The sequence below is a fragment of the Camponotus vicinus genome, unplaced genomic scaffold, assembly GCF_025532165.1.
Source record: "Camponotus vicinus isolate PSW18456_S1 unplaced genomic scaffold, iyCamVici1.0 SCAF_1, whole genome shotgun sequence".
Classification (NCBI taxonomy): domain Eukaryota; kingdom Metazoa; phylum Arthropoda; class Insecta; order Hymenoptera; family Formicidae; genus Camponotus; species Camponotus vicinus.
The window spans coordinates 37805681-37819445 of record NW_028141945.1 but is presented as its reverse complement, the minus strand read 5'-3'; the positions used below and the strand labels follow the sequence as shown (position 1 = coordinate 37819445).

General features: G+C 32.9%; 1 long non-coding RNA gene across 4 annotated transcripts; it reads left to right on the top strand.

Annotated features, from left to right (window-relative positions):
- Positions 1-816: 816 nt before the first annotated feature.
- On the top strand, positions 817-12275 carry LOC145965773 (uncharacterized). 4 transcript variants are annotated; one of them, XR_014436815.1, is made up of 7 exons: positions 817-943; positions 1058-1116; positions 1600-1782; positions 9600-9706; positions 10413-10836; positions 11051-11415; positions 11744-12275. It is a non-coding gene; the product is annotated as an uncharacterized LOC145965773 (long non-coding RNA). The 4 variants fall into 4 exon arrangements; XR_014436799.1 differs by lacking the exon at positions 1058-1116 and having other exon boundaries at positions 817-1057; positions 11051-11245; positions 11336-11415; XR_014436803.1 differs by lacking the exon at positions 1058-1116.
- The last annotated feature ends 1490 nt before the right edge of the window (positions 12276-13765 follow it).

The following is a 13765-nucleotide window of genomic DNA, read 5'->3' as shown; positions in this document are numbered from 1 at the left end:
CCCCTGTCTCCCCCTGCTCCTGGCTACCTAACGAGCGTAAAATTGCGTTTGCATGGCCTCCGCGAGATCGAAGAGTCCCGATCGGGCACGGGAATTTTCTCACGTGAGATGTATCCCGACTGAATCGTGCAATAACATATGCGACAAAAAATCATGGCGAATTCCGACGCCGACTACTCTCGATGACCTTCGGCAAAAATTAATATTTGCCAATTTATTTCTGCCACAATCGAAGCATTTATCCTGCTATAACATTGATTGTCACTGTCATTGATTGAAAATACGATATGTTTTATCGTTGCAGCCATCAGTAGTCTCAGAAATAATCGCAAATTACAAAGAGAAGAAATGTATAGTATTTATAAAATATACGATATCTCTCTCAAAATGTTACTTAATAGAGTAGAATACATTAATCTCTTTTTTAATAAATAATAAATCTTATAAATAATAAATAATAAATCTTATATTAAAGCTAATTAAATAATTTAGATAAAAAATAAGATGTAAAGAAATATTACAATTACATTCCATTGTTTCAAAAAAATTGTAAAATAAAGTAATTTTATACGAGAGAATATTAAAAATTAATACTATTATATTTTGCAAAATTCTAGATTGCACATATTATTTCGTATCTTATTATTTGTATTTATACTTGAAATTTATTATTATTCGTAATTCTCAGGATGTGAACAGTATTACACTTTATATTTATATTATTTAATGACTTGCTTTCTTGCTGGAGATAAATTGTGAAAACAGAATCGACGCTGATTAAAGAAAATCGCGCTGTTCTGTTGTTAATTGCATGGAAGTAATTAGATGGCGTAAGCCTTTAACCTAAAGCGTCCGTCATTTCGTTGCGCGCATTACGATTTCAACGATTCAGAATTTCAAGCAACTGCATATAATAATCGATCATTAAGCAATGGATACAAAGGTGAAAATTCCTGCGAGCTATTTAGCGAAAATCATATGCGAGAATAATTATCCGTCGATTTCAAGTTGCTCAAAGTTCAGTTCTTTGTGAGAATATTTAAATGCTTTTTTACAGGTATTCAACTTGTGTAATAGTATAGATATGTATGCATTTTCGTGCTGAGAATATTTCTAGTAAGATATATTATTTGTAAACCGTATAGAGTGTATATTAATATATGTTTAGTTATACAAAAATTTTCCGATAGATTTAACATTGATTTTTCTTAATGTATTTTTTATAGGAGTTACAGTCACTATTATTTAGTAATAAAAATTAATGTGCTTTAAATCAAAATTGAGAAATTTAATAACAACATTTTATATCTTAATGTAATTATAATTATTTCGTGTGTTTGTATGTGTGATATATATTTTAAATAAATTGTGATTTTCGAATATTAAAATTTTACTTGATATAAAATGTTAACAATTAAGATTGATAAAATTAATCAAATATATTGTGTATTAAATAAACTATGTTATAAAATAAAATTAATATATATATAACAATTAAACAATAATAATTGAATAATAATTATATAAAAAGAGATCATTAATTATCCACGTAAAGGCGCGTTAATAAATAATCTTAGTAACTTTTGCAAATAATTTCAGCTAACTGAATGACGTCAAGGCGAATACGAGCGAGCAGCATGCGTGGGACGAATAAAAAGTAGGTGAAGGGTCGTTCTCAAGGAATAACGAGCAATTAAGCAATGCATTTAACGAGGGTCAGGTGTGCCAGGACAATTATTATTACGGTGGCTTGACGCTTGAACTGAACAGCATCGAACATGTGTACGTATATCGTTAGTATATTAATGTGTCATTGTGCGATCGTGCGTGCGCTAATACTTCCTGCCCACTTGATTGGGCCTGATCAGGTCACAGGTTGTGACAGGTACTGTGAATAGAACACGTATGGGCGACTTTCAGTCTAACAATGAGTCATTGAAAAGCAGTCAGCATTGTATTGTTTAAAATTCTATACTATTTAAATCACTTTTTAAACGATAAACGAGGTATTATATTTTATACTGTTTACGTGCAATCTGTTATAATATAGAAATAAATAAATATATATTTAAATTAAATATTAAATAGTGTGTGTGAAGTTTAATAAGTAAAATTTATTAAATAAAGAGTTTAAGTAATATTAAATATAGTGAAGATTAAAATAAAAAACTCTTGATTAATATCTTTAAAAAAATAAGCACGTGACATCAGAAAATTATTATATAAGTGAAGTGATTTACAAGATGCATTTAACCTTGGCATTTATATGCGAATATAAATATAGCCATATATCTTTTGTTTAAATTATAAATAGACTTCTATTTGTAAAGTTTTCTTCAAACTTTTCTTAATTATAAATTTTTATCAACTTTCTGTATCTTTCCGATTTGATTTAAGCAATTACCGAGCACTCCGTACAAAAGCCATCCCCATAATTGCATCATTGAGATGTATGCAAGCATACACGGGAGATACGCGCTTTATCACGCACCGTTTACATCTGTTTCCGCGCGGAATTACGCAATCGTTACGCGTCCGTGCAGACATGCAGCTCGATGCACACGCAACCAGTTATTAATATCGCCGCATCGCGAGCGCGGTTGTGATACCATATAGCCTCCCCTGTATTTTAAGAGAGTTAATACAACTGTATCGTTTATCAACGACAACCGCAAATACGTCGAATGAAATACGGCCGGAGTAATAGCCGCCGTAAAAACCCGGAATGCCCCGTGGATCCGATCGATAACGCCCACACACACGTGCGCGCGTCCGGCCCCGCAATTTCCATTCCCCCTGGGGAGACCGGGGACCGATAATTCGCGTAAAAAGCCTCAGCCCATAATTAAATCTATCTCATATATCGGTAACTCTCGCTATCGCGTTTATTCTTGTCGCAATATTTCTCTGGCTGAGCGATCTAATTTCGCAAATTTTGCCCCCGTCGAAATTAATTAAGAATAAATACTAAGGAAAAATTAATGAAGAATAAACAATCTTCAGATAATTTAATTTTATTATTATGTATGTGTTTGGTATACTAAAGCATGAAGTATCTCTCGAAAATTCACGTAATTTAAAAATTGATAAACATTTAATAGAAATATATTGCAATAATTTTAGAAATAATAACCCTAAGAACTAATATTATGTCGTAAAAGATATTAAATTTTATCGTAATCTCTCTTCTATTATTGGATTTATAAAAAAATATAAGTAGTTTATTTTTTCTTTCTCTTCAAATTTTTATATTTAATAAATCTTTAGTTAAATCTTTTAAATTGTACAAAACTGATTTTGTTTATTTAAATATTTACAATTAAAGAAATAATTTTTTTATAACATTTTATAAATGCATCACAAAGATCTATGTAAAATAAGTATATTTGATGAAAAATATATATATATGCATGCAAGAAATAAGCTAAATAAAAATAAATACATGTTCGATGTATTTGGAATATATAGATATACATATGTATATAATACATAAATATACATACATTTTTTGCATCAAATTTCTTAATTATCAAACTGCCGAAAGAAATTAAAAATTTCATGCTCTTAACTTATTGGTAATTCCAAAGCGATTCCTACAGAATGACGTATCCGGAGTCAAAGCAAATTGACATTAAGAGTCACGTGTAATGACAGCACAGCAAGGACACCGACGTCATCCTATATTACGACATTTCCTTCGTGCTAGTATACAGAAACACCTTGGTCGATATCGCGAGAGTACAATGGACAAAAAAAAAATTACATAAGATCTCGATGGGGCACGTAAAACGAACCATTGTCTTCTCTTTGCTGACCTTTTGTGGATGGGAAAAATTGCACGTAACTGTTGCATTCAAGGATATGTCATCGGAGGAATCACAATGTCATGTCGCTCGTTGGACTATAATTTCGCGATCCTAGTTAAAATGCTTGCAAATGATATTTGATTTTAAACTGACTATTCTAATAAAAAGAGTAAAATTACAATTATAGTAGTATATAAAAAATATAGAAAAATATATAATAAATTGAAACACTTGAGGAGGATTTTTAACGTTTCTCAATATATACTTTAATGTATATAATTTTCAATATAATTTGCAAACTTATACATTTAAAAAAAGCATCTAATTTTATGTATACAAAAATCATAAAAGATGCTTGACATTCTTAAGTATTATTTATGCTAAATAATTATTAGACTTTTTTAATGTGCAATGACAATTAAAAAATAAAATTGCAATATTAATCATGAACATGAAAGTCACTTTTACAGTTAATTTTTCGAATAATACCATTTTTACTCACATCGTAAAATGTCTTCCGGCATTTCTGATTGTTATTTTATGTGGCTGTTAGCGCGATTCATTTGATAGGAATATAAAGTGCCTTATTTTTAGTTTGGCCTTGATGGAGCGATCGTATTAACGAAATTCAGATGATCACCTCGAAAGATCATCGAGAATTGCTCAAACGACAAAAATGAGAGGAATTGCCTTGGATTTTTTTTTATTTATATTTTATTAAATTTTACTTTTCGCGTATTATACTTGTATTATTTTGTGTGTATTAGTAAAATATTATTTTTGATCTCTTATTTTTTTCTATAAACAGTCTGGTTTTAATAATTATTAAAATAATAATTCACTACGTAATATTAAACGTTCTAGGTAATTAGAGGTATGAACATAATTAGATGCTATTCCAAATCGAAATTTTTCTCCTCTTTTTAACCTCAATATTCGAAATCTAATTATTTACTTTGATATTTTAAACAGTCAGATCACTCTATTTTAAAAAATTTTTTCAAAAGTTTCTTTTTTAAACCTTTAAGTGGGAAACTGTTCGTTTGCTATTTAAATATAAAATAAGAGCTAGATACAATATAATTTCTAAAAATCCTCCAGAATCCGTAAACACGAAAAAATAAAGATTGAAAATAAGAGCAAAATTTTGACTCGAGATATTTTCCGAAATGTTTTGATTTATTTTTACGCGGTAAATTGCATGCAATATTATAAAGAGTAAAGATGTTATAAAGAGTGAACATGTAAAATGATATTGTACATTTAGTTTCGACCGACTTTGATCATTGAAACGATACCGTTTTAATTCACTGTGTCGGAAGTGACGATGTCAGCGACGCACGATTGAGGACGATTCAGGATACAAGCAAAGAGCATAATAAAACACACTCTGAATTCTCGCTCAGTGAAACTACTAAAAACAACCAGATGTACCGTTCGTGGGAATGCACCTTGTGTGCGCGTTCGTTAAATTTGTAATGAGCTGCACGCTACACTAATCTAACCTAATCGCCAAGTGAAACCCGCTGTAATAAAGATAATTGCACGAAGCAATATGTTTCTACAGATAATTTAAAATATTCTAAATTAAAAACTGGAATATATATATTTATGTCATGTGAGGGAACATTTCGAAACATTTATAAAATGAACCTATCCATATGTAATTAACAGAGATTACACACATACTATTGCAATTGAATATTTATTACAACATATTATTTTTCCTACGAATTATTGCATAATATTTCATTTTATAATTTTAATATAATTATACAATTATAATTTATTTTATAAATTTTTGCATTGCTCATCAACAAATTTTAGAAGTAATAATAAGGTTTTATATTCGATGAACTGAGGGATTATAAGTGATTTTCACACTTACAATTCTAAGCTTTGACAGTGAAATTTTCTCTAGATACTCAGCATGATCTCAATCAACACGTGGAATGACGGATTAGCTCTCACGTTACTCGTACATGTCGTCCGCAATGAACTTTGCACGCCCACGTGCATTTAGGACACGTACATATTATGCGCCGCGTTCCTCGCGTGTGCGCACGTTACTAATTTTTTCATAAGATAAAGAAACCCGTATGTATAAATCGTTAAATCCCGCTACGCGCGGACGAACCGAAACGGAAGCGAGATGAAATCGCAGACAAAGTCTCCGCACGCGTCGCTCGGCTTCGGGCTGGAGCTCGACATACATAAATGCATGAGAAATACGAGCATGTCGTAGATTACGTTTCGCCACGTTGCTGATTTTAATAAATCCGCTCCCACATGCCTTATTTATCTACAGGCGCGCCTTTAAACTTCTATTCTTTTTCATTTAAATTTAAAAATTAAACGGTAAAATATTCTCCCCGAAATAGTGACTTTACGAGTCAATCAAGTCGCAACTGCAACTGCTAATAAATATGCAACTATTCCGTTATTTTATCATGACAAATTTAACCATTTAAAAAATTCGAAAGAACATTTAAAAATTAAATGATAAAATTTTTCCCCGAAATCGTGATTTTACCAGTCAATCAAGTTTCAGTGTAATTCCAATAAATATGTAATTGTTTTTCGTTATTTTATTATTGACAAAATTGATAAAAATCTGATTATTTATAAAATTGGAAAAATTATTTAATATTACACTTATGTTTAATTTGTATAAATTATTGTTTTTAAGAAACAGCGTACACATTATTTACTTTCCTTTTCGCTTACATCACTCTTCGCATATTTCTGCGGGGAGGGGCATCTAATTCCTCAAACTATAATTTTTCCTCCTTCAATCAACTCGTCCCCTATACATTCTCCTACATACATAGTTCTACGCTAGACGCGCGATAAAAATCGTGCCTGACCTAAGGCTCCCTTCACGCATACTCGCCATACTTCCTACACACATCGATCGCAAAGTAATCTATCCAAGTCGAAATACCGTCGACGAAATCGAGAGGAGAAGTTCTCACGTTACTTCTTCGGCGTGTGTGTACTCGTCCACCCGCCCCCGCACTTATATACGTGCATATGTGCGTGTGCCGTTTACACGGCCCACGGCACCCACATTCGTTCAGATTCGTATATACACGTACGAACGCACACGCACACGGATTCCTTCTCACCTTTTTTGTACGTACGCACACACGATGTATCGCGGCGCGTTCCCAAGCAGCGCGCGCTTTTTCCGCGGTTGCGCAACGCGGTGCATCTCTCGCGAGTTCTTCCTGAATGCATCTGACGTAACTCTTATATATCCGCGCCCTCGCTAGCTCGGTGCATCGTACCGTACGTAATGCACCGCCGTGGAAGATCCTCCACCGGAGGATCATCCGGATAACTGTGCACGCCCCGTGGACACGACGTGGACCGCTCTCTCCCTGTCTTTCCCTCTTCCTTCTATCTCTCTCTCTCTCTCTTCTCTTTTCCCTTATTTCTCTCTCTCTTTCTCCTCCTCACCGTCGGATGCTGTACTCGAAACGATTATCAGCGACCGTGATCTCGATAACACGTCGCTCCGAGCCGGCTCGCGAAGTAATTCGGAACGCGCCGAGATGATCCTCGAGATTCTTCCTGGATGTACGACGCATTTTTGCCCGGTGCACGGCCTGTGTGGTTATTAACCCCTCGGGGGATGCGCTTTCGCGCGTTCTGTGCGATGTGACTCGTCGCAAAATTTATTCGTTCGTAACGCAGGAATGTTTCTGAGATTGCGATCGTGAACTAATGAAACGCAAATGATCTCACGTGCATGTATAAAGAAGGCAAATAATTTACTTTGTATCCTTTATCCTCGATATAAGGATTACTTACTTTTATAACAAAAATATATTTTTAATGTATATATTTTTAATATATTTAATATATAATTTTTAAATATATTTTTTAATATATTCAATATATATTTTTAACATATTTAATATATAATTTTTAAAATATATTTAGTATAATGATATCATGTAATCAAAATTTTTTGTATAAAATGACTGAGTGACAAGGATGATTTTAAACAATTATTTGAAATTGGACAATATCCAGATAATAAATTAATTCTTCTCGGTCTAATAACATGTTTGACAGAATAATTGATATGTAATTTGTGTGAAAATATTATACAATAAAATGCGATATATTTCAAAATAAATAAAAATTTCTCCTAAAAGAAATATAATATTTAATTTATGAATATTTTCTTTTATATTTTTTTAGAAAGAAAGGAATGAACGAAAAGAGTAATTAAAATAAAGAAATTTCTATCTCAGAACAAGTATAATAACGGATCGTGGAAATAACCGTTCTAAGCGCTTTTCCTTATTATAATTTATAGGATAATTAACTAATTTTAAGATAAATTCGCGTTCTCTCTCTCTCTGACTTCCACAAATTATCATTTATCTAACATTATTACAATTTTTAATCTTGGAACAAGCCTCACCGGAAATCGCGTATTGCCCTACAACGTAATCTTGTACAAATGTAAGAAATACTTATCGCAAAACGTTGGAGCATGTTCGACGTTGATTTGATATTCGTTCATAGATTACCCGGACTTGCATATGTATATACGTGCATTACACTGGGAAAAATCGATATTTTTTTCCCCTTCCTCCTTTTCTTTCACCGATAGTGCGCGCAATAAATCGTCGGCACCGGAATGTTAGATCTAATATTGATGATTAATCGCCGCTCTTGGGACCACGGCTCTCTCGGAAGAGAATGTTTCGTTCCATCAAAATAGAAGAGCGCCTCGGCATCTAGTTAACGTTATCGTCACAATCGTAACGTTCGACGCCGGGCAATGTAACGTTGATCGTTTCGCTCCGCTGCATTTTTCCCTTCTCGTTTAGATAGATAGACTAGTTGCGAATTTATCAAGTGTAGCGTCCCAAACGCGTGAATGATAAAAAAATATTACTATTACGTGAAAAAAATCTAACATAGAATATGTTAATATTCTATCTAATTTTTATCATAGCAAACAATAAATATACAACTTATTTTTATTTAGGGGCAAAGTAATAATCACGAATGTCGCAGAAGTAGATATATGTATATAAAGACGACAATAAATAAAATGAAAAAATAAGAATGATATTTGTAGCATTTTATTAATTTTTATTAATTTTTTGTATTTTTTGTATTTCAAAAACGCTAAAACGCAAGCTACGTCAGCCTATTGAGAAAATATTCACAGATCCCGGCTCGAAAGAGGAAGAGAAACTATTGCAATGTTCATTTCGAATAATCTGCCGAGCATTGTCGGATCCGCGAGATCGATCATAACGAGCGCTTCCTTATTGCGGAAGGCTGTCCATCCGCCGACACGTAAATCGGAGTTTGCATACTTGCCCGATAGTAGAGATCGTTTCTGTCGGAAGGGCGTGGGCATTCCGCGTTGCGCGGCCTTTCGTTTTTTTTTCCTCTCCTATTCCTGACAGGAAATGAAAACACAGTTAAACGTTGACGAGGCATTCGCGTGCGCGTGCATCTAGATGGCTCGAAATTGAATCGATCACTGCACGAAGAATCTATGCGATGTGAAACGTTACAAATGTGAGGGAAAAGGTCCTATTGCAATTTCATTTTAGCGATTACATAATTCTAAATATGATACTTAGAATAGAAAAAAATTACTTTTTTTTAGGAAAGAAATAATTAATTTTTCTTTATTCATTTAATTATATTTTTAAAAGAAAATTGATAAATTCAGTTTTTTTTATAATGACTGATTATATTCCAGATAATAATGACTAGATATAATGACTAATTAATTTCGCAATTAATTTCTAGAGAAAATTTTCAACCGGAAAATGAAAAACAATTAAAGAATACCGGAAAACATGGGAAAACCGTGGAACAATACTGAATAGAATTATCATGACAAACCGAAATATGAGGTAAAGCATTTTAACGAATATATAAATCATCATTAAATAATATATTTATAAAATAATATAGTATTCACATTTTCTATGAGAAAGTAATTATCATATTTTTAAGAAAAGATTCGGTTTTTCCAATAAGCGATAGTTAATAGTATAATTTATTTTTAGCATAAAAAAATGTTTCAACAATTATATCTGCTACTCAAAAAATCATAAAGTAATGAAATAATTAATTTTCACATATACCGTACGAATATTGTTTCTTTCATTTTTTTTCTTGTATTTTGCAAAATTTAATTTCTCAGCTACATATGGATATCAAGTTATTAACTTTTCGCGATCAGTTAGAACTGGTAATAAGAATAAAAGTCTATATTTGCGGAACACCTTGTACGTACGTTGCTGTCCAATATCTGTCCGCAGTATCGAGAGTTGCGTAATTCATCATATACACGGTTATGTAACTACCAAGATTAGAGAGCATGTATCTGGAATGCGCATAATGAAAATGCAAATACCAGTTAATCGTCATGTCTCGATATCAAGATCAAGGACTGTTCGATCCATGAATTCTAATTGTTGCTCCAAATTATGGATCTGTATTGTAGTTAAAATATTTGGCTGAATTATTTTCAGAAATATTTTTATTAAATATTTTTAATAATTTTGTGCGACATATAAAAATTCCTGGATTAATTAATTCTTTCTCTTCCTACAGATTTCGCAAGATCGCTGACAGATCACTTTAATCGCTAACAAATCGCAAGATTCGCAGAAGTCGAGACAAGGTCTTGCCTGATCAAAAGAGCGGCGACGATACCGATCCGTTCTTGTGGCGACTAGAAAGAGATCCGGAAAGTCTGGCAAATTACATTTAATGTCGATGCGGTTTTCAACACGCGCGCGAGAGAGAAAGACACGGAGAGAGAAAACAGAGAACGAAAGAGACTTCCTGCGTCGAATTCTTCGTATTGCCGAAATTACAATCACGCACGTCCATTGGTAACATTTTCGAGCGAAATGAAAAAAGGACCACCAAAGTCGCGCGAACGCAGATACAGTTATGTCATCAACCTGCGTCGTTTCTCTAAAGCTTGTCCTATGAAAGGACGAGATACGGAAATAATTGAAAACTCTCCTTGGTAAACATAGAGAATTTTTATATATATTAATTATTATATAACTTGTATCACATAGAATTATTCTTTTTATATTTTATCGTTAATTTAAGCAGCTCGAAAAATTGATATTACTTTCTGAGATTATATTTACCTTTAATTTTCTTTAATTTATACGTATGTACATAAATATGACAAGAATTTAGCATTTAAAAATCCTTTTATTTTACTTTATCAGATAAATGGAAGGAAGATTTAATTGAATTTCAATCTTTTGGATAAAAATACACAATAAAAGGTCGTACCATTAAATTACACACTTGCACATGTGCTCGTGCGTGCAATCAATGCTCGCTACGATACGTCATGAAAGCGTATAACGTCATTGACATTTGTTACATTCGGCTGACATTCATAGTTGACATTACCCATAGTAATCGCCACTGCATTTCTGCTCGAGCAAATAATTCACGAAGACGCGATGTGTAATGTTCTTTTCAATTGTGAATTATTCTTATTCCAGGATTCGATACCGTACGATTAAATAGTACAATTAATATAATCCGATTAACAGCCAACAGATCAGAGCAGGACCGGTTTAAGGTATGGTGATTATATTGGCAAATAATGGATTTAAAAAGATACGATTGAAATTCAAAATTAAATAAGTGCTATTAAAGTTTTTCAAATTTTTCCCGAGATCTTCTGTATAATTAAAAGTAATATGCTATAAGTAGCATAAAACATCCAGCTTCCAGTTTATGATACATACATTAAGATTAGTGTGTGTATACTATAAAACGACAATAATTTTTAATTATCAAAGACAAATCCATATTTTCCCCATTTATTTGATATTGTAAATTAGCATCAAGTCACTCGTATTTTATTTTAATATAAGACTAATTCTCTCGTTAATTTTATTATCCAGTTGCGTGCTGTCGCCGGCGGAAGAAGACGAGAGAAAGAGAGACTGGTCTAGGTAGAAAAAAATCGATCATTGACGAAGTGCTCATAAATACGTCGAAGTACATAGAACATAAATCCAATGGAAGCTAACGTGTCTATCGCGCAATAACCGTTGTAAGCAGTGAGTACGTCGACGACGATGACGACGAAAACGACCACGACATCGACGACGACGACGACGACGAAGAATAGCAGCACGCGCTGCTACGCGAGCATGATGCCAAGCTACCAAACCGGAAATGCATCATTGAGAAGTACTGTACGAGTGGCCAGAGGCCGTACCACACATCGCACACGACAGCAAACTCCTTAAGGCGTATTTATACGGTTTGCTCCTCATAGAATGGCAAGTTTATCTTTTAGACACAATTGAGCATGTGAAAAATGTGATTCTATTTTTTGATTATTTATTGTAAATAATAAATTTTATAGAAACAATGTGTATTTGTACGTTTCACGAGTGGTTAGATTTATTTTAGGCAATGTAAAAGAATTAAACGTGTAAATATAATTTTGTACGCAAATTGTTACAATCATTTTACACTTGAAACTTTTTGTGTGTGCAGGTATTGTTTGCATGTGTGTATCGCTGTGTTGTCGCATTTCAAAAATGGATTTATTTTTAGAACGGAATCGTGTGAATTTCTTTTCGTTTCTGTACACTTGATATTAGTAAGTTGATACAATCACGTCACAACTCAGCAACAAAGTAGAGAATGTATCTTCTTAATCCTTTTTAAAGCAAAGTATACCATGTCCACAATCTTAAAATTCATTTTAAATATTGGCTGTGACACCATTGTGTCAACTTGATGGTACTGAAATATTTATGAAGACCAATTTACGTGTTATTTGCACTTCTTTAGAAATCACTCCTAATAAATCGTTTAAAAGAAAGGAAAGAATAGAAATAAATTTTTAAGAAACATATTCGCGCAAAAATAAATGTACGTTTCTGAGTTACGATCTGATCATGTAATTAAAAAAAACATATGCAAACAAATATACACACACAAAGTTTTGATAAACACCGTGAATTAATTAATCCTTCGAAAATAATGATAGAAATGATCGAATTTATGAAAACGATGTTTACACGATTTGTGTTGCTGTCGTTTGAAATATTTGTCCATGACAATTAAAAAAAAATGAACCGTGCAAATTCGCCTTTATACGCACACGATCGCGGTGCAACTTACAATCAGCCGACCAGGCCGTTGGTCGCGCAAGCATTATGATATACAACAGCGTTTCGCGCCTAATGCACGATGTATACCGCACCCACGTGCCACGGGATACGAGAATCGAAAGCGTCACTTTATTACGTCGCGAATGCTTATCCGACCGCAGGAAGTATGTGTATTCGCGAATGCTGGGCGGGAAAGTGTCGGCGTGTGCGATAATTGGTCATTCGTCAGTTGACAAGAGTAATGAAGTTTCTCTTCACATCATTTCTCTGTTCGACTCTATCCAGAAAGCAAATTGTGCAGTCAACATTTCTGGTTATCGAACAAACATCATGACGAGGTCAAAGCTGAACTTAATGGGGATAGTTGAGTCACCAAGCGCCATATAACGTTGCCCAACCCACAATTTGTAATATTTCATTTAAACGAGGAAAATGTAGGTTTGGCAGGTATAATCGTGCCCGGGGTATAATGATATCGCTCTGGGCCACTGAAATATTAGATACCGTGGGCTGAGCACTCATTTATTTCAGAAGGAACCAGACTTCTTTAATATTTTTTAATATCTTCATATTTTTATATGTATGGTTACTTTCTCTTATCATATGTGGAAATAATGAAAATTAAATTAACGTTGCTAATAATTAAATTATCTAAATGTAAAAAATGTTACTCTGATTTTCAAATGTGTTTAAATATGTTCTGGAATTATATTGCAAATAGATATCTTTTTAAAATATAAGATTCGGAACGTTCTTGGAGTACAATTAAATGTTGTTATATATGTATATATATCG